The following is a 26,709-nucleotide window of genomic DNA, read 5'->3' as shown; positions in this document are numbered from 1 at the left end:
TTGATGATTGAGATTTTGAGTATTATTCTATATTAAGAGTGACTCGGACACCTTTTCAAGGCAACGTAGGAGCTTAGAAGATTGATACTCAAAGGGAGTCTACAAATACATGTGTGTGATTGCATGATTTTGATGAGCCTACGTTTGTGTGCATCATGAGGAAGTATTGACTTATCACTAAAAAGTTGAAAGATCGATATAAGATTCAGAGTGAGTTTGATAGGTGTCCTTGGGGGAAGAGAGCCTCTAAGGGAGTAACTACCGGATTTGACTTCCCAGGATCATTGTATTAGAGGGATAATTTTGACATGCAATCCTTTGTGAATAATATCTTCCCTACGAGTGAGAAGTTCGAAGTGAAATTCCTTGCAATGCATTCTTTTCTGTGAAAAATAATTGAGGTGAAAGCCCTTGTACCACCCTGACTTGTTTCATGGTAGTCTATTTTGCATATGATATGTAATGAAAGGTGACGATCTTTCATTGACATATATAACCATAAGGTAACCATTGTAAGGTGATGATATTATAAATGGTAGACCTGTTATCATGATAGACTTCATTAAGTTGTCCTAGAGTGCTGGAAGTCATGATAATAAATGTATCACGATCAAACTTTATTAAGTTGTTTTCCTGGAGTGTCGGATATCATGATACTTGTCATGATAGAGTTCATGACATAGTGATTTCTAGTTATCCAATCGACTTCATTAAGTTGTCCCGAAGTGCCAAAAATCAGATAAATCATATCCTACTAGGACATAATATATTCTTTTGGTAGGCATCAAGGATTTGGTGTTAGTGCACATCCCAAAAGAATATAAGCATGAGAAACATCATATCATTGACATTTCATGTTGAATTACGCTTCTGATTATATTGAAAGATAACTTCTAAGTTGATGGATATATGTTGATATGCTATTCCGAAAAACATAAAATAAAATAAATATCATATTGAGATGATATCTCTCCATATGCTTGAGAGCAGGAGCATAATGTGTTCTATAAATCCTCCCTAGCTAAGAGGGAGTGTTAAAGTTGTAGCTTCATTTGGATTAACTTGATCTAAAATACATTGTTGTTATTGGTAAATCATCATTTCCTATATATACTTATTCATGTTATATATATATATTATATTATATTATAGTATATCATATATTATATATTATAGTATATATTATATATATATTATAGTATATATATATATATATATATATTATTATATATAATACATATATATATATTTATATATATACATACATACATATATGTATGTATATATTTTTAATATATTAATTAAATGATGATTAAACCTTAGAGACATGTCTTTTCATGAGACATGTCTCCTCATTTATATGAGATTCAAATTTTCATTTGGAACATATCACATTAGTAGAAGACGTTCCATGTTACTCAACAGGTTTCTCTCGACATGCGACTCCCATTATAGAGTGTTTTGAAAGGTTTAAGACTACTAAGACATCATTCTTGGTGTTAGCCCTACCTGATTTTTTGAGATCCTTTGATTTGCATTGTGATGCTTTTGGAGAGGATATTAGTGTAGTCTTTCCCCAGTATCAATATCCGATAGCCTTTGAGAGAAGGAAACTATGGGGACCTGAGAGATTGTTCATTATTTGCGATAAGGAGATGTTGGTCATCATGCATGGTTTGGCCAAGTTCAGGCAGTATTTAGTAGGCAACAAGTTTTACATTAAGACTGTTCATGTTAGCTTGAGACATTTTCTTGGATAGAGGAACTTGAATGAGAGGCAGCAGAGTGGGTCAACAAGGTACACTCATATGATTTTGACATCTTTATCAAGGGGACTTAGAATGTTGTTGCAGATGCTCTTTCGAGGAGGTCTCATTTATGTGTAGTTACTGAGATTTCAAATGACTGGAGACACTTGATCATTGTTGAGTATGCTAGGGATCAGTGGGCTTCAAGTATTATTGATGACAGTGTTCAAGATGATAGTTATTTTGTTGTAGATTAGTTGATCATCTACAAGGGGAGGATATATTTGATTCTAGGGTCAAGTTTCTGTGAGATTATCCTGCGAGCATTCCATGACTCTCCTATGGTTGGTCATCATCAAGGCATATAGATAGGTATGAGAGAGATTCACTTGGAAGGGGTTGAAGATTGATGTTCAATGCTATGTTTGAGAGTGTTTAGTTTGTCAGAAGAAAAAACAAGAGCACACTTATTCTGCTGGTTAGTGAGAGCCACTTCATATTCCTCACTGGAAGTGGTAGAGTATCTCCATAAACTTTATTGTGAGCTTACCTAAAGCCTAAGGCAAGGACTGCATTTATGTGCTAGTGGACAGGTTCATGAAGTATGCTCATTTCTTTCCTATTACCACTACCTATTCGGTTGTGCAACTAGCTGAGTTGTTCTTCCCAAAGATATTCAAGTTGCATGGTCTAACCGAGACTATAGTAAGTGATCATGATAGAAGGTTTATGAGTCACTTTTGGTAGGAGATTTTTAGTGTGCGGGATAGAGTTGAGTCCTACTATCAGTTATCACCTGTAGACAGAGGGCCAAACTGAAATTGTGAACAAATGGGTTGAAGGTTATTTGTAAAGCTACGTTTCATCCCAATAGAGGGCTTGGGTGAAGTGGATCTATTTGTGTGAGTATTGTTATAATTCCACTCATCATATGACCATCCAGATGTCTCCTTTTAGAGCAATTTGGATATGATCCTCCTAGCTTTATGGATTTCTTATGCGGTGATAGCAGAGTGCAGGGGATTTGTTATAGGATAGTTAGGATATTGTGAGATCTTTGAGGGACAACATACAGAGGTCACATAATCAGCAGAAGTAGTATGCCGATCAGCGGAGGACAACTCGTACTTTTCAGGTGAGTGACATGGTTTACTTGCAATTGTAGCCGTATCGACAGTCTTCTAAGAAGAGTGGATCAGAGAAACTTAAGCCACATTATTATGGTCCTTTATGTATAGTGAAGCGTGTTGGTGAGGTAGTATATGAGTTGAATTTGCTTGAGGATAGCAGGGTTCATAATGTGTTTCATGTTTTGTGTCATAAGAAGGCTTTGGACAGACATGTGTGCCATCTCTTGAGTTGTCTCTCATAGATGATGAGGGAAGACTTGAGTTGATTCCAGAGGCGATTATTGGTACTAGAGAGAGACAATTGCAGAGGAGGACGATCAGAGAGTTTGTGGTTAAGTGGCAAGACCTATTGGATGAGGATGCTACTTGGGAGCCTGAGGATATTCTTCAACATCCTAGATTATGATTTTGTTTGGGGACAAGCAATCTTGGGGAGGGAGGACTGTAATGTCCCCAATTTAGCAAGTTTTGGAGTTTGGGTTTGTCAACTCATCATTGCGACCCTCGTGAGTTGATGTTTGGTTTTAGGGGTCTTTGTTGTGGATTTGTTATTATTGGACTTACTATTTTTAGTAAGTCACTTTTGGGCAGTTTTCATTTTTGGCAAGGCAGTTGTGGCAATGGTGGTTGTCTGCAATTTTGCTCCTGGACTCTGGATGAAATATTTTGGTGAAGTCATGTTTATTTCAATTATAATGAGACTATGATTATTTAATGCACTCGTAATTATTATTGTGCTTTATATTATAAAGTAATTGGACTTTTTATTATAAAGCAATAATGTCATGGTGAATCTAGGTTGCACAAAAAAAAAACGTTATAAATATGACTTCATTTGGAAGAAAAAGCATCTTGCATATTATATATTTTCTTCTTTATCATCTGGCTGAGGGTTTGTGAAATTCTGAGAATTGCTGTAGGTGATTGTTGCAAATTGTTGTTGAGGCATAACAATTTGCAAATCTCTTACTGTTTCTTAATGTGCCTTGGAGATTGGTAATTGAAACATTGGCTGAATTGTGAAGAAAATCGAAGTTCTCTCTACATTTTGTGTGACTGTGAATGACTGTGAATTGGGGTTCAAATTGGTTGGGAGCCTGCCATTTTTGCTTCCACAGGTGCCATGGGGTGCCAAAATTGTATTTTCTTTTCACTACAAGGCTGGGTGGATATCTCCTTGACACCTGCGATTACATTCTCTGCAAATCACAAGGCTAATATGAGCTGCGATTGGAATTCCTAAGAGCCACGGCTTGACTAGAGGTACCTGTATCATCAGGTAGAGTGTAATTTGATTGCAGATCAGTTAGTTTGGGGCTCAGGACCTGCATTGTTAATTGGGGAACTGCATATATTATCAGTGGCTAGCATTTCTCTGGAATCGGCAGACATGCGAATGTGTGGAATGGCCAGCAGTAATCATCAATCAGCAACCAAACCAGGTTCCCTTATATCGATTAACATTTGGCTGAATATGTACAATCAATGCCACTTTACTTGTGTTTTTTTTCTTTGAATTATAAATAAATAAAGTCAGATCTGTATGTTCTAATTCCTTTATTTGCATTGATATATATTTCTTCAAAAAGACAAAAAAAGTATAAATTCCAAAAAACACAAAAAAATTGAAAAAACAATTAATATACAAAAAACAAAGTTGCATTCGTGAGCATTTCAGTAAGAGGCTACATAGGATCTTTACACTTGGTTGAGGCCCTTTTTAGAATTAACTTTGAAAGGAAACGAAATGTAAAACACATGTAAGGAAGCAAGTCAAATGTAAAAATTCACCTTGTTTGATTGAAACTATTGTCCAATTTTTTTTTACAATACTTTAATGCTGTAATGTTGACTTTGCAATGAATATTGTAGGAAATATCTACAAATGTAATGAATCTACCAAAACCAAATCATGGAGCCATGGGTTTAAGTGTGCACAATGGAGGAAGAAGATGATGAATGCCATAATGTAGATCTCCTCCCTTGATGGCCAACAAAATGCTAGATTTGGAAGTGAAAATGCTCACAAAGGATCCTCTAATTTTTGAAAACACTGTAAATGCTTGATGATAGCTTGAAATGCCTAAGGAAATCTTCTTGCTTGAAAGTCCTTGTGCATGCAATAGATGTCTCGTGATGTCTAGTGACGTCAAAATGAGGTGCTTAGGCTTCTTTTTATACTAGTTTTTGGATGCAAAAACAAAGCAACCCGACGGGGTCACCCAATTTTCTAATTTGAGTCCCCTAGAGACCACTAGCCCCAACACCTAGATGAGGGTTATCCTGGGAAGGGTGACCTTGAAGTCACAAAAAATGCATCAATGAAACTAGAAAAGAAGGAATAGAGCATGAGAAAGAATTGATTAAGCACAAATCCATCCTTGGTGCATATATTCACTAAAGGGCAAGAGCTAAAAGGTCTTAAATGATGGGTAATTCCATTTTATGATGATACACTTCATTAGAGTTGAGAGTTTACATGGATTCCGAGAATTTAACCGAGTAGGATATATTTAAATTTCCAAATTTGTGGTTATAGGATAGATTCATTTAAGGTGTTTTAGACTTGGGGTTTTGTTGTTGGTAAAATTATAAAATAGCCAACGAGTAGATTAACATATTGTCGATGAAGTTATAAAGTAGCTGACGGGGTTGAGTCACCCCTTCGGAATGGTATATGTACAACTTTGGATCATGGTTGTAATCATCATTGAAAGCATTATGTAATCTCTTTGGCATATGCGAATAATAAAATGAGTACTGCTATTACATGTTCTTGTTTCGTTGTCTGCATGCATTAATTCATTTAACCCATACGGTAAACATTTGGCGCCGTTGCCTAATGGACTTGGAATGAAGGTAGAGGAATGAAGATTAATGCTGAATTAGTTGAACAAAAATAAGAATAAGTTGAAGGGAAAAGATGAAATACATAGCATAAGGGAATTTAATTTTGGCACAATAGGCCGAATGCAGACGAAGGTTTCAATAGGTTGCCGACGGACACCGAAGCACTGAGGAATTGCTGGAAGAGACTCGACAACGGTTGGATTTGGTGGAAGAAGCAAAGGAGGAATTTCTTAACTTGCATATGCTGAGGGAAGAGAATCCAGACGGAAGGGAATTAACTCGCATGGTTTGGAGTGCCGAGGGAGCACGAGTGTGGAGTGAACTCTTTGTTCGAGATACACTTTTGAAACGGATAGCTTCGCTTGACGAAAACCCTTCTTCACCAAATAGCATGACTGTCGGAAGTAAAACGACTCTCCAAAACAGGGCGGGTGTGCAGAATAGCGTGGGAGTACGAAACAACATGGGAGTGCAAAACAGTGCAGATACACAACAAATCCCTCAACCTCAAATAGTAATGGCTGGACCAAAGGAGAAGTTGCCAAAGTTTGATGGTGATGAAACGGCTGATCCAATCAGACATTGTAAGACGTGCGAAACAATTTGGACGACGAATGGCATAACTGACACAGATGAATGGGTGTGACAATTTCTAGTAATCCTAAGGGATGTAGCAGTTGATTGGTTTGCCGACATGGGTCCCCAGAAATTAACAACATGGGCGGATGTTAAAAAGGAGTTTATCACCAAGTTTCAATTGTTGTGCGATGACAATGAAATTGTAGTAGAAATCTATACCACAAAGCAAGGGAAAAATGAAACCGTCTGTGTATATGCTAGAAAGCTCAAAGAATTAATAAATAAAATGGAAAGTAAGCCGGCAGATGGGCTGAAAAAGTGATGGTTCATTGAGGGACTACTCCCGGAGTTAAGGAAGAAAATGAAGATTGTGCCGCCATCATCATACACCAAAGCATACAATCGGGCGATGGACTTAGAGAGTGAATAGAAAATAAAAAATAAGAAGTAGCTTATCCGATTCAGATGATGCGTGTAGGGAAGAAGATAGCATTGATGACGAAAAGGGCAGCAAAAAGGTCTGAGCTCTCCAGAAGGATATGATCCGAATGATGGAGAAATTTAAAAATATGCAGAAAGAGGCAAAGCGAAACGAGCTATGGTGCCCCGAATGCAAGACATAAGGTCACACGAAGGGATCCTGTCAGAAGAACCAGTTCTATGAGATCTGCCAGATTATGGGACATTCCACAAAAGAATGCCCCTTCAATATGAAAATGAGAGGACCTCAACAAGTGCTCCTCACACAGGAGGATTTTGCGTTAGGAGGGGGTGGAAACACTAGTAGTGATGGTGCCACTTCAGGTGGGTACAAAAATAATAGAAGAGGGCAAAACAACAATACCAACAACAATACCAACAATAATAATGGGGGCCGTAGCTGAATTCAGTACGATGTGAATGGCCGACTGATGGTTCAATGCCGAGCATATAATTTGTGGGGCCACTTTGCCTGAAACTGTACATCGACAAACGTACCAAAGTTGTTATGCCGATGGTGCAGTTCGAGAGATCATGAAGATGCCAAGCATTCGAAATCAGGAGTCAATTTGATCACCATCGAGATGAACAAGAGGCACTAGAGAGAAAGAAGTAGGAGATACTAAAAAATGAGTATAGACAAAAGAAAACATTAGTAGAAATCAAGGATGTTCTAGCAATCACATGGAAACAAGCAAAATTGTACCCTGACCCGACGAAAGAAAAGAGGAGATTGGAAGAAGCGTGGGCGCAAATTGGGAAAGCAACGTAGTTAGAGAACTCACATTGGAAGGACACTACGGGTACCTCAACAAGGAATTGCGCAGAACAGAACATCGTACAGCAGATACTACAAACTGAAGTACTAGTCAAAATAAACGATCTACTGCTCATAATGCCTCAACTTCGATCGACACTCATAAACATCGCTCCAACTGCCAAACCATCAGGAGAACATGGAAGGGAAAAGGGAAGCGGAGCAAGTGCAGTGGACCCAATGCTACTAGCCCTCACATATGGATGACATATGGTGGTTGTAGAAATGGGTATATTAAGAACGGTCCTTTCAGACACAATTGTGGACAGAGGTTCAGGAGTAAACGTCTTACCAGAAGATACTTGGAAGAAGTTGGGATAGTCGATGTTGTGCCCACCTACATTCCAGTTGCTCATGGCAGACCAGCACGGGATCAAACCATTGGGAATCCTGATGGCACAACTAGTGACTATTGGAACACAGCTGTTCCTACTTGACTTCGTCGTCATTCTGCTGAAGAGGAGAGGATATGACGCCATTCTGGGCCAAGGATGGCTTGTACAAGCAAAGTTTAAGCATGATTGGAAGAAGAATACACTATCAATGGAAAGTAGGGGACGATGATTCACTATTGATTTACACACACAAATGGTGGGCAAAGAAGCCATATCATTTGATTCCGAAGAAGAGGATGAAGGAAAGCAGCGATTGGAACCCAATGAGGAAGGATTCCTACAGTTGGAAGGTGGATTGATGGACGATGATTTGGATTTGATGAACGGCCTTTTCCACTGGCAGATGGAGGATTACAAGCTCTTTCCGAGTTGTGATATGTTAAGTTTCAACGAAGGTGAGAAAGAAGAGGAAAATGAATGTCCGAAGGAATACAGAGAAGCGAAAGAAGGAAAGGCGGTTATGACTGAAGCTAAAGGGAAGAACATATAGTATGAATTGAGAAAAAGGAAAGCTTCCATCGTATAGAACATAATAAACGAACTGTTCGGAAAGAAAAGGTTATAACGCACCATGAATTTACTAGAAAGGTGCTAGCAGCAAGGAAAACACATCGTACGGTCTGCACAGGAAACAAAGAGGAAGGGTTTAATAAAAACTTCAGTAGTACAGAGTGAAGGTTATAAAATCAAGAATACAGTTATTGACGGCAAGGAGTGGCAGGTGATGGAATTCATGGTATCGAGTGTCGAGAACAAACTAGGCAATATGGAAAACTTGAGGGAGATCGTGTAATTTAAATAAACTTGATGTGCGATGATTGTAGGCATAATGGGCCACAAAGGTGACACAGAATAGGCACAAAGCATGGCATGATAAACACCTAAAATTAAATAAGTTTCAACCGGGCCAGTTAGGGTTGAAGTATAACGGGTAGAATGAAATCAAACTTGGAAAGTTTAGAGTCAAATGGGCAGGACCATACAAGATATGAGAAGTTGGTGATAATGGGGCGATCAAGTTATGGGCGCTCGACAGGAAGGAAGTGTTGGACACGGTGAATGGGTCAAAATTAAAAATCTATCACGAAAGGAATACTCCCCCATCGACGAACAATTGAAGAAAGACATTGTGAAAAAAAAAGAAAAGAAAAAAATTGAAAAACAAGAGAAAAAAGTTGATCACCGTACGGACTTGTAAGTGAGTTTCATAACCATATGGAAAAATAGAATCATGAATTGGCACCGTACAGTTTCCTTTTTAATGCCATTGTATGGCGATTTAAGGCAGCCACTGTACGACGATTCCAGATAGCCACCGTACGACAATTTCAGTAGACACTGTACGTGTTTTAAGTGCCTTCATTATATGGAAAAGTAAGACACCTTCACCGTATGGCAAGGACGAGTCGACAGAGTTTTGCCTTCTGGATTTTATATTGCCCTATATGGAAATGGCTTAGGTGCATGTGTTATAAACACCGTACGAACCCTGCATAGTATGGCACCATACGACTTCTCTTAGGGAGATTAGTCCAAAGTAAATGAAAAAAACCGTACACGGTACGGAAATCTAAGGCACTCATAAAGAATCGTACGACCCTCTTAGTATTCCATTTGGGAGAGGAAGATTGGCCAAGTGAAGCTTTGCAGAGGATTTTGTTGCGCACCTATTCCATACTCCATTTCCTTGCTTGTTTTGTTTTATGTTCCACATGGTCCGTACGGCATGTACGTTTCAGTATTGGACGAATACGGGCGGATAGCAAAAGCCAAAAGCTGTTCATGAAGTCTTGAAGGAGGGCTGTACGGACCATGTGGAACATAAAACAAAACAAGCAAGGAAATGGCGTATGGAATAGGTGCGCAACAAAATCCTTTGCAAAGCTTCACTCGGCTAACAACACAAGCCTTTCGAGAGTGGTGATACGCTTTGAGGCACTTGGAGTAGGTGTTGGATGTGAAGCGGTCTTGGTGGATGCATAGAGAGCTCAGGAGGAGCTGATCATTCAGTTGAAGGCAGTTCAGCGACACTTGGTTCAGTGTACCGAGGAGTTGGAAGTAGAGAAAGCGGCACAGGTGGTTGTAGATACAATGTATTTTGGAGACTAGTTTGATGCAGGCAAGGAACAAATGTGAAAGTGGTGTGACGGAAACAGGTCTATCTTGTTAATGTATTCCGTTTTGTTAATCTATCTCGGATATTTTGTAATTGTCGTCCAGAGACGACTTTTCTTTTTGGGGGAGATGATGTTGTCGATAAAATTATAAAATAGCCGACGGGTAGATTAACATATTGTTGGTGAAGTTATAAAGTAGCTGACGGGGTTGAGTAACCCCTTCGGAATGGTATATGTACAACTTTGGATCATGGTTGTAATCATCATTGAAAGCATTATGTAATCTCTTTGGCATATGCGAATAATAAAAGCAGTACTGCTATTACATGTTCTTGTTTCATTGTCTGTATGCATTAATTCATTTAACCCATACGGTAAATAGGTTTCTCATTCCTTTTCTACAGGTTTGGAGGAAATGATTGAGGGGGTAACTCTCTTTGCATATTTTACATTGGAGGGTGTTCTTGAGTCTCTTCATTCCTTTGTTTCTTCCATGATTGGGTTTTTTGTGATGAGACATCTTCAAAGGCACTTGAGTCTTCTTCAAAGATTTGATTTCTGAAACTTCTTACTTCTTTACGGAGATGGAGTTTTTGCAGCATTGACCATTGGATATATTTCTTTGCAAGGGAGACGTGGTTTATTGTCATTAGACTCTTTTGGCTGTTGAGTTTAATAAGATCGTTTTCTACAAATGTAATAACGTTGCCATTATATGGGTGTCATGCAGATTTGAAGACTTATAAATATATTAACAATAATATAAATAACCATATATATAAAATATATTATATATAGAATATTTGTGTGAATGATGATTTACCATCAGCAATGTATCTCATGATCAAATCAATCCGACTGAAGCTACAAGCTTAACACTCCAACTTAGCTAGGGAGGATTGTTATAGAACACATTATGCTCTAAAGTAAATGAAGAGATATCATCTCAATATGATATTCTTGGAATGACATAAATAAGGATATCAACATATATCCATCAACTTAGATGTTATCTTTCAATATAATCCAAAGTATGTTTCAACAAGAAATATCAATCATATGATATTCATCATACTTATATTCTTTTGGTATGTGCACTAGCATCAAATTCTTGATGCCTACCAACAGAATATGTTATGTCCTAGTAGGATATGAGTTGACTAATTTTCGACACTCCAGGACAGCAACTTAATGAAGCCGATTAGATAACTAGTAATCAACGTGTCATGTAACTCTATCATGATCTCCGACACTTCGGGACAGCAAGTTAATGTAGTTCAATCATGATACGTTCGTTATCATGACTACCGGCTCTCTGGGACAACTCAGTGTAGTTTGTCATGATAACAGGTCAAGCTATTGATAAGATTGTCACCTTACAATAGCAACCCTCTCTATATATATATATCAGTGAAAGAGCATCATCTTTCATGACATAATCCACATATGCAAAATAATAACCACCATACCAAGTTAGAGAGTGGAACAAGGGCTTGCACCTCAACTTCTCTCTCACAGAGAAGAATGCATTACAAGGAATTTCACTTAGAACTTCTCCTTCATAGAGAAGAATCATTCACAAATGATTGCACTTGGAAATTCTTCTTCACGAAGAAACACTAACCTTTTGACCTCCTTGTCAAGGTTACTAGTAAAGTATCAATACTGTCTCTGAGTTTGATATCATCCTTTTAACCTCCTGGCAGTAATTTGTGTCATGCTTTCCTCGTTCAATAGGTATATTGATAGCATAAGGCCTTCCAACCAACATACATGAAACTTTATCCCATGAAGCATAGGCCCTCTACTGCTATAGTTTTTGATCACTAGAGAATCCATCTGAATCAATACAACCAAGATCATCAAAAGTTTGATTGAAACATATCTTCTACCTACTCCCTCTCTTTGTCCAAGGTTGCCTGTGATAAACTGTCGAACTGTCGAACTCCCTCTCCATGGAAGAATACTCATAATCTCAATCACTAAGGATATCGCTTTAAGAGCCTCACTTTATATATAACCTGATCATCAAACAACTAATAAATTCTATATCACAACTTCTTTAGAGTTACTACCATAAGATTGAGTCTGCACAATATTTGGTAAAGTACCAACCTTCTTTTCCTGCAAGAACATCCTCAAGCATAAAGGAAAAGATCAAATAAAATAACTTTTATAGTACTTATACAATTACAAGAGAGAATACAGTGAGTAGACAAAAGTAATACTCAAAGCGAATGAATACTTATATGTGTATCCTTGATACAAGTTGCTTTAATGAAGGTCCATATCTGTCAAGTCAGAAAATGCCTCAATATAAGCGTTTGCAAACAATGGGAATGGAACATTGATTACTATTTCCCCACACAATGTGAAGTTCCCACTCTTATCTTGTCAAACAATTTTGCACCATATTCAAGGTACAAAAATAAATATCGACACTTAGCATCACTAGCAGGGATCATGCTTCTGAACCTCCTCTATTAACATTGTTTCTTTTTTTTCCTTTTACTTTTTTTCCCCCTTAATTTTGGAAATGGCGACCTGCTAAAAGATCCCTATTCTTTGGTCGACGTTTCTTACAAATCAGCATTGACCAGTTAGTCATAATCTCCAACATCCCGATTCAATGCCTCTCTACCAGCCAATTATATGATTGCTTTTGTAAAAATACTTCTTTAGCAAAGTCAACTTTGATGCAGATATGATTTAACTCTCTAACTTGGGTCATTCAACACAACACCAAATCCGTTTAGTGCATATATCTTTTTACCTTCAAATACTATTTTCCCTTAAAACTAAATGTTCATATGCCACATAAATAGATACTGGCCTCACACAAATATATCATTAGTGGTAATGTTGAAAACATTAATTGTTCAACCATATATTTGAACTAGGCATCTAATGAATATATTTTTGAATATTTCGCTCAAACTTTATAAAATTCTGTCTGATAAAGGTGTGGATGTGCTGAAATTGTAGAAGTTAAAAGTAAAACGGTAAGACTGTAATGTTTTCCCAGCCAAATATGAACACAAGTGACTCAAGGATTCACCAATCCAGATAGATGTTGCTATGCCAATATTGAATAATATTCTGCCTGCAAATGGCAACATTTCAGATTGAAATTCTCTGGTAACAACCCCTAGTAGTGCATGACCTCTAGAAATAATATCATATTCCTGTATCCAATATTATGCTTCTTCTGATGTAATCCTGATAATAAAATAATTTTTGTTTGCTTTCATGATTCTTTTTTGTTGCACCATTTTTCACACTGTATAATATCACCACTTTTATACTCACGCTGTCTTCAAGCCTCTGAGTGAATAGGAATATATATGTTTGCAAGTTTGTTCAATAAAAAAATAATTATGTCTTTGTTTTCAACAGCATGGCAAGTAGCGGAAACCAGACAATTTTAGCTACATCATCAAGCCTGGCCACATCATTTAAACTTCATCCAAATTTGCATACTTTTGAAAGCAGAAGCGAAGAAGAAAGAAATTTGAGGTCTTGAGACGCTTCAGCTTCAGCTGTTCCGAACACCTCTTGAATACTACAAGTTTGTCTTCACCAATTACAACATTCATTGTGGACCCTTTTATATTTCACTGCACACACACATATATATAACCCATGACACTTCACCTAGAAAAACTTTGTGCTTAAATCATTTTGCAAGAACTTTAGAATAGTATCTCTTATATACATTGTGCCAACACATTGAACTCTTACCCTCTAAATATTATCTCAGAGAAACCTTAATCTCTTCTATCCAGAACATAGCTTGACATGAGCTGCGACTTCTTAGCACCGTATTGATTCCAGTAATTCTCGAGAGTAATATTTTGTTTTCAAAACATCATTCCAGTATTTCCTTATGATTCCTAGACATTACCACGATCGTTCCCTTGCCATGAGAACCAGAAAACAATATAAACTTTATTGTAGACTCTGTTGTCTGCTTATGTCAAGTCCTCTATTAATGACCCAACTATAAATTGATCAAAACATTTGATGTTCAATATAGTATTTGCCCATGATATACAATAAGCTATATGCCATTTTTTATCTCCATCATCTATAAATTTATTGAATGGTTGTTTCACGATAACTATATAGAGAGAAGTAAATCTGGACAGACTCATATTTCTTCACAGAAGAGTAATATTTCACTCACAAACATTATGAGGGTGGAATACGGGAAACTCTAAATCGTATGATGTAATTTCTTATAATAGCATATGCCTTAACATTCAACATGCCTCTGAGGAATTCACCAACTGTGTCACCAAGGGTATTCACAAGAGTAATTTGGACTTGAAATACCATTCGTTCCTCTGTTGGGCAATATGAAATCAGTTCCAGAACCATTGTTTCTAGTATGTTTGGTCCTTAGAGATTCATCTGGTAAACTGTTGTACTCCCTAGGAGTTCCTTGATTAAAGCGACTCTCTTTCAGGCATGGATGAAGAACTTGCTGAGCTGAAGGTGTGCCCAACATCGACTCATGTCAAATAATATGATATGTTGTGAACCATGGCTCTTGACCATATGCATAATCTTCTCTGTGAGAGGTTGCTTTCATGGACTAGTGTGTGTTTTATAGGGCGCTTAATTTACTCTAGTTGTCATTGCTAGCATCTATATCACTTCCACTGTTTAATCTTCCTTGTCAATATTGCTAAATGTAAAGTTCTCCATAATAATTTAATATTACCATCATAATGCTTATAAGAGTCATTGATCGCAATCTTGAAGTTTTGCTACAGTGAATAATAAGTTTTGAATTTATTGTTATTATTTCGATGCTCTGTTATCTATGGTGCTATTCTGGCCATTTTGGATTCTTTCTTAGTCCTAGCATTGTTTCCCTTCCAAAATTATTCTTCGCATTGGGATTACTCTAAGTCAAGACATTTCTTCATTTGAACTTCTAATCCACTATAACCTGTTCACATCAACCTTCCTACCTTCACTTGATTGCCAACGATTCACTTGCAACCAAGTGATGGAAGACATACAACTCTTTACATTTGCAGATTTGGCTCTGATTTCATGTTGAGTTTTATAAGATTGTTTTCTACAAATGAAATAATACTGCCATTATATTGGTGTCTTCCAAATGCAGATTTGAAGACTTATAAATATGACAGTAGGAGAAAGAGACATGCCTTTATGGTTAATCATCATTAGATAATAATATTATATTAACAATAATATAAATAGTCATATATATATAATATAATATATATTATTATATATAGATATATATAAGAATATTTTTCTAAATGATGATTTACTATCAACAATGTATCTCATGATCAAATCAATCCGACTGAAGCTACAAACTTAACATTGGCACCAGATTTTCTTCAATGGTTTTGATGATACTTTTTAATGGGGTGAGTTCACCATTGGAACTCTTTCTTCCAAAGGGAACACTTGGTTTGTCATCATTGGATTTTCTTTTGGCTTCAAATTCTCTTCAATGTTTTCAATGATACTTTGTTATGGAGTTCTTGTGGGGTACCGATGTTGAGACCTCCATAGGTCACTTAGTCGACCACTTGTAAAATATTATGGATTTTCTCTTTTGGAGAGGAGTTTGGTCCCACTAGGTTTTCTCCCTCTCTTTTTTTGAGAGATTTGTTGTGCACGGGTACTTGACGTTGCTTAGTTGCAGGGACCCATATTGCATCATCATTTAGGGTCTTGCATTATTTGCATAATTTCACTCCCTAAGTTGCGCTTGAGGGGTGTTAGTATAAATTATGTTTCCCATCTAGTTATTAGTAGGAATCTATAATGTTAAGTTACCTAGGAGCTTAGTTAGTTTTTCTTACATCCTTGGTGTCATTTCTAGAAGTTAGTTATTATGGGGCCATGTCTCATTATATATTTTTAGTCATTCAGATTTTTAGAATTTGTCTTAGGGATTTATGATTTTGTATTGAGTATTTAATGTTTGTATCATGGGTAGTTGTCATACCTCATCACACCTTGCCTATATAATTGAGGTGCTTGTACATTGTAATATATCCAATTATTAATTCATTATGTCTTCTCAATACTGATGCAAGCTCTTGTTGCAGCACTTTTGTTGAAGGTATCTTTCTTGTTTGATCCTTGAAGTTTGCAGTTTCATGAAGGGATCATTAGCATTTCAACATTGACTGGGTCTCTGTTGTAATAGTTTGTACAAGGTATGTTAATGTGAGTTGCTTATTCCTGCAGTGAAATCACTTATGATGCTATCACTCTTCTGATGATAATGTTTCCCTAGTCATGGTCATACATAGTCTGAAGTTGTTAGGAATGCCTGTCATTTAGTGTCTTATGTTAATGTGCTCCATGCTGACTGGTATGTTATTCCATTCATTAGCGATAGGATGCTTTGTGTATTGTTTTTCAGAAGCACTTAACAAATGCATGTTAATGGAAACATTTCCTGGCTGTGTGCTATGTTGTGAAGCATCTTTTCTGCTTAATGTACCCAGAATTGTGCAATGCATTGGAAATATGAATTGGAAGAACCTATTACAGGATTTTCTTTCCTTTTTTCTTGATCTGAAAGGATTTCGGATGCTTATTTGTAAAGTACTTGCACTGGTTGTTCATAGGTAATGTGATATTCTTTCACATTGAACATGTTTGGATTCATTGTAAGGAGGCAAAAATTATGTCGAGGCAGTTGAGAATGCATTTGACCTTGCAATGCACACGTAACTCAGACACATGTTGGTGTCCCAAAATATCATCTCCACTCATGCACTTCAATGTCATTTTTTTCCATGGAAGATCAGTCTCTGTACCCTTCAAAACTTGGATATCACTGAACAAATGTAATGCAGCTGACAAATAATACTGAGTTTGAAATGTACAATTAGATATCTTTAGTTCCATTTATATGTTGTGATTTTTTTTGGAATGAACATCCTCAAAACTTGGTTTTCTGTATTATGATATATACAGATTCTGAATATAGAATTGTGGTGCACATTCTTTGACAGACAAGGAAGGTATGTGCAACGAAGGAGACAAGTAGCTATGATTTTAGATAATTGTCAACTCTCGAGACCCTAGTATTGTAGTTCTTTAATGTGAGAAACATGTGCATGAATCTCCGCAAAACCTAATTTCCTAGAGGTAAATGGAGCAAGGTTTATTTTGTGACAGCCAGAAATTCTTAACACAGAAAAGTGGTGCACATCCTTTGACAGAAAATTTAGTTTTTTCATTGAGGACAAGTACCTATTATCTTAAATAACAGTAAACTTTTCAGACATCAGTCTTCTAGAATATATTTTTCTCTACAAGATTTCATTTTGATATTTTTTTGCAGGAAACATCTTACATTTTTGTAAACATTGCATCACTTTTCTAATCCAGAGACTACAATTTCGTCACATATTTTGTTCTAATATAATAGTTTCCCTTTTCTTTCTCTTGTTTTAATGAGTATGTTCTAGACCGGGCAAATACCTTTCTTCTCCATGTCTTCTATTCTTTTTTGACTGTCAAATCCATCTTAACATTTTTTTAGTATTTATTTCAGAATAGTAATCATTTTACAATTTGCTACCTTGGTTACAAAAAAATTACTTTGTTCTGTGTTTCTCAAATGGTTCACCTTGTGGATTTAATCTTGATTTACTATTATACCACTATGTGATTATTTATCATTAATCTTTTTTATAGGACAAGAGAAAATATAGTTTTCCATTGCTAGTGGATGTGATTTCCTGATATAAATTATTGCTTGCTAGCCTATATAAGAAGTACTAAAGGCTCTGAGTTGAATAATCACAATGATAAAAGACGACCATTGGTACAGAGTACTATTATAGTTAGTATACATATTCTTTAGTCCTGCTTGTTTTCTAGTAGTTTATTAGCATAGGGTTTCTCATGTAGCATCTATAATTTTTTTAATAATACAGAGTTGTTTATCTGTTCATTAATGATCATTTCGATAAATATTTTTGATATGCAGGTCATTGGTCGTGTAGATCCCAATATCATTGCGGTAATTCTGGCCATTCTCAACAATGTGTCCATTGGATAAAAAAATTTGAATGCTTTATGGGTACTTTTAAAATTCTATGATTTAGTTGTAGTTTCCTTTATGATTCTCCAGTTTTCATGCTCATCCTAAACTATTGGGTTAGTTTAAAAAATGATTTATTTTCTAGTACCAAACAACTAGACCTTTCACTTAAGTGGAGTCAATCTGTAATTCACACTCAAAGAATTACTTAATTTTTTTTTCTCATAGCATAAAATCCCAATAGAAAATGGACATGCCATGAGCAATGCATCCATTTTTTTATGTGTTGTAATTAATATCAGTACATGTGAACTTGCCTTCATTGAGAGAGACACTAGATACAATTTTTGGGCTCTCAATGATCTCTGAAATCCTAGGTTACCAGATTCTCTCTAGCAACCCTCAAAGTCTAGTTCGATTCTGTGCAAAGTCTGGTCCTTGTCACAGTCTCCCAACTTTGCCTATAGAGCTACGAATTCGCTGCAAATTCTGTAAGAGGAATCTGGGTAGAATTTGCAGTGAATTTTGAAGAATTATCTGCCAACGGCCGAACCTAGACTGAATCTGGTCTTGCATACTTTGGTCTATTGGATCCTCCCAACCCTATAGTGACCACTCAAAAGACTAAAAAAGATGGTTTGTATGTCATTTATGCATTTCTGAATCAAAATGAAAACTTGCTAGAGGAAATCCAAATCAACAACAGGTGGCATTAGAATTGACAATTATAGAGGAATTTCTTTAAAAAAGATATGATATCTTTGAATCCAAGGCTTAAAATTTGATTGTCAACTTTTGATCTAGCGTGGTTAGAAATCCTGTAACCCATACAAAATAAAAATTCAGATAACTGCACTTATCTTTTGACAATTCTTTTTCATTCTAAAACTGTCCCATTGATATGGAAATATGTTTCATGCATGTGACCAAGCAAGTGAATCATGTTGTATGTACGACTAAATGGTGCAATTAATATCCTATTGAACTGAAACATAGATACGGTGGTGTATTTTGCTATGTTACTTTACTATTAGCATAGTGATGTAAGGACTTATTTGTTGACATACTTAATAAAAACATTTATTTTTGTACGGATGAACCCAAAATGAACGGAACCCCACCCTAAAAAAAATGGGACAAATTTCAAACCCAAATCTCGAATCGGCATTGTTAAAATGTGACTGTTTGAATGTATGAAAGGTATATTTAATATTAAAAAATAGTGAATATCAAAGTATAATATGAGAATTCCAAATAAGGAAGAGCATTTATTAATTTCAATGCCTTGTCTCTTGGATTCAAATCATAGTAACGTGAATCGGAATCGGCACGGCCGAATCGAATCGTGAATCAGGGGTGAATCGCCGGTGAATCGGCGATGAATCGGCAAATTTGAAAAAACCCTTTAAATGTAAAGATTTTAACAATTTAAGACTTATTTCATGCACCCTATATTGAATATAACTTAAAAACACTATAACATCATCAAATAGAATCTAACATACATAAACATAAAACATAAAATCCATCACATACGTAACTATGTTATCATTATGTACTAAAATGTAAATTGTATGCTAGCTGAAGTAAATAAAAATCAAATGATCATAATGATTCAAATCATAGAATCAGTAAGATGAAATCATGAAGATCTATAAGACATCAAATCATAAATGTATGTATAAATCTAAGATGAAGATCCATGAAAGTTTGAAACATATGTCTATCAGTGATTCAGTATCACTATCAATATCTATACAGTGTAAACAAAATATAAAAGCAAGGCTCCAGCTCAAGCCTCATCATCCTCATCATCATCCTCTAGCTCTGCTGCAGCCTCAACCTCAGCCTCTGAGTATCCAGTTTGCCTATGAGAAAGGCATGTAAGGTAGGTCCTAGAGGACCGTCGAGCCATGTCCCCTGCATGGGCAATGGGCTCATGAATAACGTCGCTAGGGCCTGCGTCTGTGCGTGCGCGTGTGCGTCTACCAATGCCTGAACGTGCTCTAGCTGCCTCCTCTGCCCTGGCCACAACCTTAGCCTCTACATCCACTTGGTCAACCCACGCACGGTCTTCCTTAGTGAAGACTGGGTCCACGGTCTCTGTGATCCACTCTGATTCTGGATCAATCTCCTCTAGAATGATCGGAGAGGAGTCAGCGTCCAAAATTTGTCTGATCCTAAGACGAAGGTTGTAATGAACAAAGACAAAATCATTCAACCTCTGCACTATCAACCTGTTTCTCCTCTTCGAGTTGATGTGCTCGAACATGGACCAACTGTGCTCACATCCAGAAGCGCTGCTCGGCTGACTCAGAATGCGGATGGCAATTTTTTGAAGGTTTGGTGTTGTGGCCCCAAACATTTGCCACCATCTATCTGAAATAAGGAAAAAACAAAAACAATTAGTCTCATTTACAGATTACAATTCTAAAATTAATGCATTATATAATCAAATTTAAGTTTAGAATCTAGATTCATGAACATTGAATATATTATTTAATTTTTACTTGGCTGTAGTGTTGTCTGAGCATTTATGGCCATGAGTGAAGTGGTTCAGAGGTGAAGCTACGATGCGTTAGCCGAGTTGGCTTTGGAAGTCAGCGTCCAACAGGGTTGGGTGGATCATGGAGCTAAGGCGTGGAACTCAAGTAGGTTGTGCAATGCAAAGGGATCCGTGGATTGGGTATGAGGCGGCATGGATGCATGTAGGGGTTGGTTCGAGTGCACTGGGTGCACGAGAACATAGTGTTCACCAACGAGGGCATGTAGACATAGACTTAGTGTCGAAGCAATTGGGGCTCATTGTGGAGGATCCAGAGTTTGACTAAGGCAGTCAGTAGTTTCATGGGGAACAAGGGTTGGGCTTTAGGGGTTCAATGGGGAGCTAGGAAGACCAACAAGAAGTGGAATGCTGAGGAGGCATAGTCATGTGGAGGTAGCATGCAGGATTGGACTGGAGGACTCTAGGAAGTTCAGAGAAGTGCCATAAGGGTGTCGAGTATACTGTGTCAGTGTGCGTACGAGCCAGGAAGTTCAGAGAGGTACCGTGAAGGTGTCGAGTATATTCTGGGAGTATGCGTATTGAGCTAGAAGGTTTAGAGAGGTGCCAAGGAGGTGTTGAGTATACTTTGGAAGTATGCATATGAGCTAGGGAGTACTCATGGGGTCTAAGTCAGCCAGTGTGGATGCAGTGTTCAGCAAGGGAGTCAGGGTGGTTCTCAATGCAGGGTTGAAATGGTGTAGCGTTGGGCTCGGGGAGTCAGGTAGAGTTGAACAAGGGGAGCTGGTGGAGCTTGGTGCATTCCAAGAGTGGCGTGGGTGATCAAGAGGGTCTGGAGGTGGTCAAGAGACTCGTGGGAGTTGAGATCACATGTGGCCGATGTCGGAGTAAGGTGGGCTTATGGGGGATACCGAGGCGAAGATATCACAAGGGCTAGGAAGGGGTTCAAGGATATAACCAAGTTAAAATATTTTTTAGACTTTTATAAAATTTTAATTAAAATTTTGAAGTCTTTTATTTACTAAAAAACTAAAAGTTAAATGTTATAATTATAAATTTAATATACAATTATATTTAACATTATACTTTATTATATTTGTTACTATTATATGTATTGTATGTATTATATTTATTATTCTATTAGATGTAGTATTTTTGTTAATACGATTATGATTATACTTTCTTAAAATAGGATACTTTAGATTTTATAAAAAGAATATATATTACATCAATGAAGTCCCTTATAGTAGAACCATTATTCTTCTTTGTAAACTTTATTCAATAGCATGCAAATATTCTAAAAATTTACGATTAAGAATTGCCTATCTTGGAATGTGAGGGGTTTAGAGTCCCCTAATATAAAATTTGTTACTAAGCAATTTTTAAACTCTTTGCATTCTATAGACTTCTTTATGATGTAGGATGTTAAGTCTATGGGATTCACTTTGGATTCCAATCTCAATTTTATTTGGAAAGGTGCTATTAAGTTTTGCACTAACCATGAGAGAGGTAGAGGAGGAATTCCCCTGCTTATTAGTAATAAATGGGAAAAACATATTACTAATAATGGATGTTCTCCTTGACAAAGAGTAGTGTTAGTTACTTTGCAGTATGATGACAAGACCTTTTGGGTTTGTGCTATGTATGCTTTAAATGACCCTAAGGAAAGAATTGAGCTTTGGAAATGGCTTATAGGCCTCCCAGATATGCCTTGGCTTTTCAGTGGACATTTCAACATGATCGAATCTCAGGATGACAAGTCGGGGGGCATTCCCCTTCATTGGAAGGATAATGAAAAATTCTATTGGAATAGATTTTTAAATTCTAACTATCTTTTTGATCCTATTGCTGGTAACATGAAAACCAACCCCAGATTATGGCACACCTGGTGCAATTTTCAGCAGGGCAATGCTAGGATTTATTCCAAGCTTGACAAGTTTTATGCCAATAAGTATTTTTTCTCTTTTCCTCCTTACATCACTAGAAATATTGTTTGAGTTATTGCCACCACTTTGTCTAATCATCACCCTATTTTGACTAAGGTTAATTTTAATAGTAGTCCCCTTCAACACAAGTCTAGAAGCAATAAATTCATCTTAAACACCAGTCTCCTCATGGATGAGGATGTTCTTGCTGCTGTGCAGATTATTAGGGGTATCAATAAAATTAACCTTTAGCACTTGTCCCATCTTGATAGATGGAAATCTAACCTTTCTTCATGGAGGATTTTTCTTGAAACCATTGGTCAAAAAAAGGCCAAGGATTATAGGTTTGTTGAAAAACAATTATCTTTTGAATTTCAAATAGTGGAAAGAAACATCCAAAGAGATTCCTCCAATATGGATCTTCTCTCCCGGGTTATGTTTACCAAAGATGCTCCTAGGAAGCATCAAAAAGTTAGGATTCATGGAGCCAAGATTAGATCTAGAGCCCACTAGCTCCAACATGGGGACAGGTGCTTGAAATTTTTCTTCAATCTTCTTAAACATAAACATATTAAAGAGTCCATTGATAGACTCTTGATTGATAATCAAGACATTTTAGACCCTGAGGTTATCATTCAAGCTTTTGCTGATTATTAAAAGACTCTTTTTACTTCAAAGGACTCCTTTGAGGTTGAGTCTTTAAGAAATAAATGCAAAATGCTTATTCCTAAAAAATTGGACTCGGATGATATTGTTGTGCTTGCTAAAGATATCCCTATTGAGGAGATTGAGGGAGCTATCAAGGCTCTTAATAATGATAAGGCCCCGGGCCCTGATGGTTTTCCTATTGAGTTCTATAAATCTAATATCAGTTGGATATGTAAGGATCTCTATGACTTATACTCTGAAGCTTTGTCTATTGGCTTCTTGGGACAAGATGTTAATAGAGGGATCATTAAGCTCCTCCCCAAGGATGGAGATAAGACCCTCATTAGGAATTGGAGGCCAATTACCCTTCTTAATGTGTCATATAAGATTTTGGCTAAAATTATAGCTCTTAGGTTAGTCAATATTCTTACTAAATTTGTTAACTCTACCCAAACTAGTTTCATCAAGGGTAGATATATTCTTGAGAATCTCATAACTAGTTGGGAAGCAATGGAGTGGTCTAAATGCTCACACCTAAACTTAGCCATGCTTCTTTTGGATTTTGAGAAGGGTTATGATAGGGTTGAATGGAGGTTTATTCTTCTGATGTTAGAGGCCTTCGGTTTCCCTCCCTCCTTTTGTAATACTGTTTAGGTGCTTCTTTGTAATGCTTCTACTTAGGTTGAAGTTAATAGTGTTGTCTTTGCTCCTTTTTCTCTAGGGAGATCCATTAGACAAGGGTGCCCTTTGGCACCATCTCTTTTTGTGATTGCTTCAGAGGCTCTTTCTTACATTCTCAGAGATAATTCTTTATCTCCTGATGTTAGAGGTATCTATTTGCCTAATGATGAAGAGCTCATCAATTGCCAGTTTGTGGATGATACCGCGCTATTCTTTGAGCTTTCAGAAAGTAATTTTAAGGCTTTGCAATATAAACTCAGTTTTTTTTGTTCTATATCTGGGGATAAAATATCTCAAGCCAAATTAGTTTGTTTGGGGTGGGATGTGCGGCCCCCAGATTGGTTTGCTCAATACAATTTTCAACAGGGAGACCCTAATAAGATCACTAGATATCTTGGTATCCCTTTTTCGGTGGAACCTACCCTCAAAGACATGTGGTCATGGGTTAAAGAGAAGATTGATAAGAAGCTTAACAAATGGAATAATAGGGCATTATATTTGGTAGGTAGAATTCAAGTTTGCCAAAAGATGTTGTCCTCTTACACCATTTACTATTCCTTTGCCTAGTTTTTTAACAATTATCATATTGCTGAAATTCAGAAGTTCATTGGACAATTTCTTTGGTCTAATGGAAAGGGTAATAATAAAATTCATTTTGTTAAGTGGGCTTGGTGCCACACTGACAAGGCCCTTGGGGGACTTGGGCTAAAGGACTTAAGAATTTAGGGTATTGCCCTATCTGCCAAATGGATTTTTCAATCCATGGAGGGTGACTATCCTTGGAAAGTGTTGGTTAGAAACAACATTGAGAGGGATGTGCCTAAGAAAGCCAAATCTTGGACTAATCTCCCCTTTTGCGACCTCAGTATTGGTAATTTTCCTATCATGGTCCAAGGTTTCGTGGTTTTCAGATCTATTTGGAAGGCTTGGGACCATGTTAGGAAATTTATCACTAACAAGGATTTTCATTATAATAATCAACTCCATGATGAAAGATCCATTTGGTGGAATCTTCACCTAAATGGTAAACCTCTAGCCCTTACCCAAGGGTGTTCTACCTGACTGTGGGCTAAGAAAGGTATTAAATAGTTCATAGATCTCTTTGAGAAGAATTAAATCACTCCTTGGGATGAGCTTAAAAATAAATATGATATTCCCAATTCCCATAAAAGAACTTATAACAAAATTATGCAAGCTATTAATGGTCTTCCCACTATATGCCATGTTGATTCTCAAAGGCACCTTAAATATAACTGGTCTGGTGGAGTTGTCACGAATCTACGTAAGGCCAAAAATATATACAAAATCCTTGATTGTAATACAAATATTATTGATCATGTCAATGCTGTTTAGTACTCTTCTTATGATGCTGATGTTTGGAAAAAATACTTTGATATCTTGTGGAAGAATTCTGTTGAGCCTAAAATTAGATGCTTTAGATGGTTAGTCATGTTGGACAAGCTACCTATTAAGAGAGATTTATCTAATTTTGATATTTGTAATTTATGTAGAGTTCCTAAAACTGGTAGACATATTCTTTTAGATTGTACTTTTGCTAAAGAAATATGGAGAATGTTTGGCATTGTTTATCCTATTGATGCTAATATTCTTGATATTATCATTGGTCATATTAATGGTCTTCTTAAAGATACCAATTTATTTTGGAATATATCGTTCTCTGGCAAATCTGGAAGTGCATGAATGAGGAAAGGTACCAATGTAAGCTGAGGTATCTTATTGAGTCTTTTTGAAAACTCACTTATTTTCAAATTTCTTTGTAGGTGTAGGCTACAATGCTAATTGAGTGGGACAAGATGAGAAGGTTCCTTAATGATGGACATGCTGCTTTTTTCTACTATGAGTTGAAGCATGGATACCAATGGTGTAGATCTCTGGATGATCTGCAAGTTTTTGAGCAAGCTTGCATTAGGCTGAATAGAGAAATCAGTAAGAAAGTGAATGCTAGAAATTTTTTTTTATTCAGGCTGATGCAGATTCAAGAACATAAAAGCATCGTTTGGATGGAGGGTCCCTTAGGTTGGACTACTTGGATGGTCAATTACTATGATGTTCGTAGTTGGATAGTCCTTCTTCTCCTTTTGTTATGTTGTACAATTGCTTCTATTCTTCCTTTGTGAGGCTTGGCCTCCTTTTTTGATTTTTGTGGTGGTACTTTGGTTGCTTTGTATTTTCTGAAACTCTTATATCTAATAGAAGAAAAAATTTACGATTATGCAAATACTTCAAATATCTTGCTTTGAAAACATGTTACTTTGTGGGGCAAATCATGTATCAATATACTAAACTTACTTTAAAAAAAAAAAAAAAATTGTTTCTTTTACTATTTTAAATATTTTTCTTTTCACTATTGGAAATGTTTGAAATCTTTTCTTTAATTAACTATAGATAGATATAGAATTCAAATAATTTTCTAATGCATCACAAAATAAATTATTTTATAATCATATCAACAAAATACAAACACAATTTATAAATCTATTATATTTCAAACTACAAATTATTTTCTATCGGTGCAATCCTTGCAACACCTTTTAGGTGCAAGTGCTAGTACTTATATCTAGCATGAGAGTCAGGTAAGAGAACATTGAGTAGTTAGGGTAAACCAAGCACACATGAAATCAATCTATACAAAGGACATCAAACAAATGTTCATCGAGCAATAATACATTAGAAAATTATATTTACTAAGAGATTGAGGTGAAACAATTATACCAAGTAGGTGAAACAATTTACAATGATTGAGGTAAAGATTTGAAATG

At 36.5% G+C, this 26,709-nt stretch overlaps 1 long non-coding RNA gene across 7 annotated transcripts in view; it reads left to right on the top strand.

The window, feature by feature from the left end:
• LOC149561094 (uncharacterized) overlaps window positions 1-26,162 on the top strand; it is a 79,667-nt gene extending 53,505 nt beyond the window's left edge. For 3 of the 7 annotated variants that reach the window (XR_016363759.1, XR_016363760.1, XR_016363761.1), the window contains exon 3: window positions 18,119-18,251. This is a non-coding gene — a long non-coding RNA (uncharacterized LOC149561094). Of the gene's footprint in view, window positions 1-16,217; window positions 16,329-16,745; window positions 17,083-18,118; window positions 18,252-25,710 lie in introns of those variants that run through there. The other 4 variants (XR_016363762.1, XR_016363763.1, XR_016363758.1 and 1 more) reach the window with 4 other exon arrangements.
• The last annotated feature ends 547 nt before the right edge of the window (window positions 26,163-26,709 follow it).

This window comes from Cupressus sempervirens, chromosome 4 (assembly GCF_028749045.1).
Source record: "Cupressus sempervirens isolate cs-2001-9-10 chromosome 4, ASM2874904v1, whole genome shotgun sequence".
Classification (NCBI taxonomy): Eukaryota; Viridiplantae; Streptophyta; class Pinopsida; order Cupressales; family Cupressaceae; genus Cupressus; species Cupressus sempervirens.
This window is presented reverse-complemented; position numbering and strand designations above follow the sequence as displayed.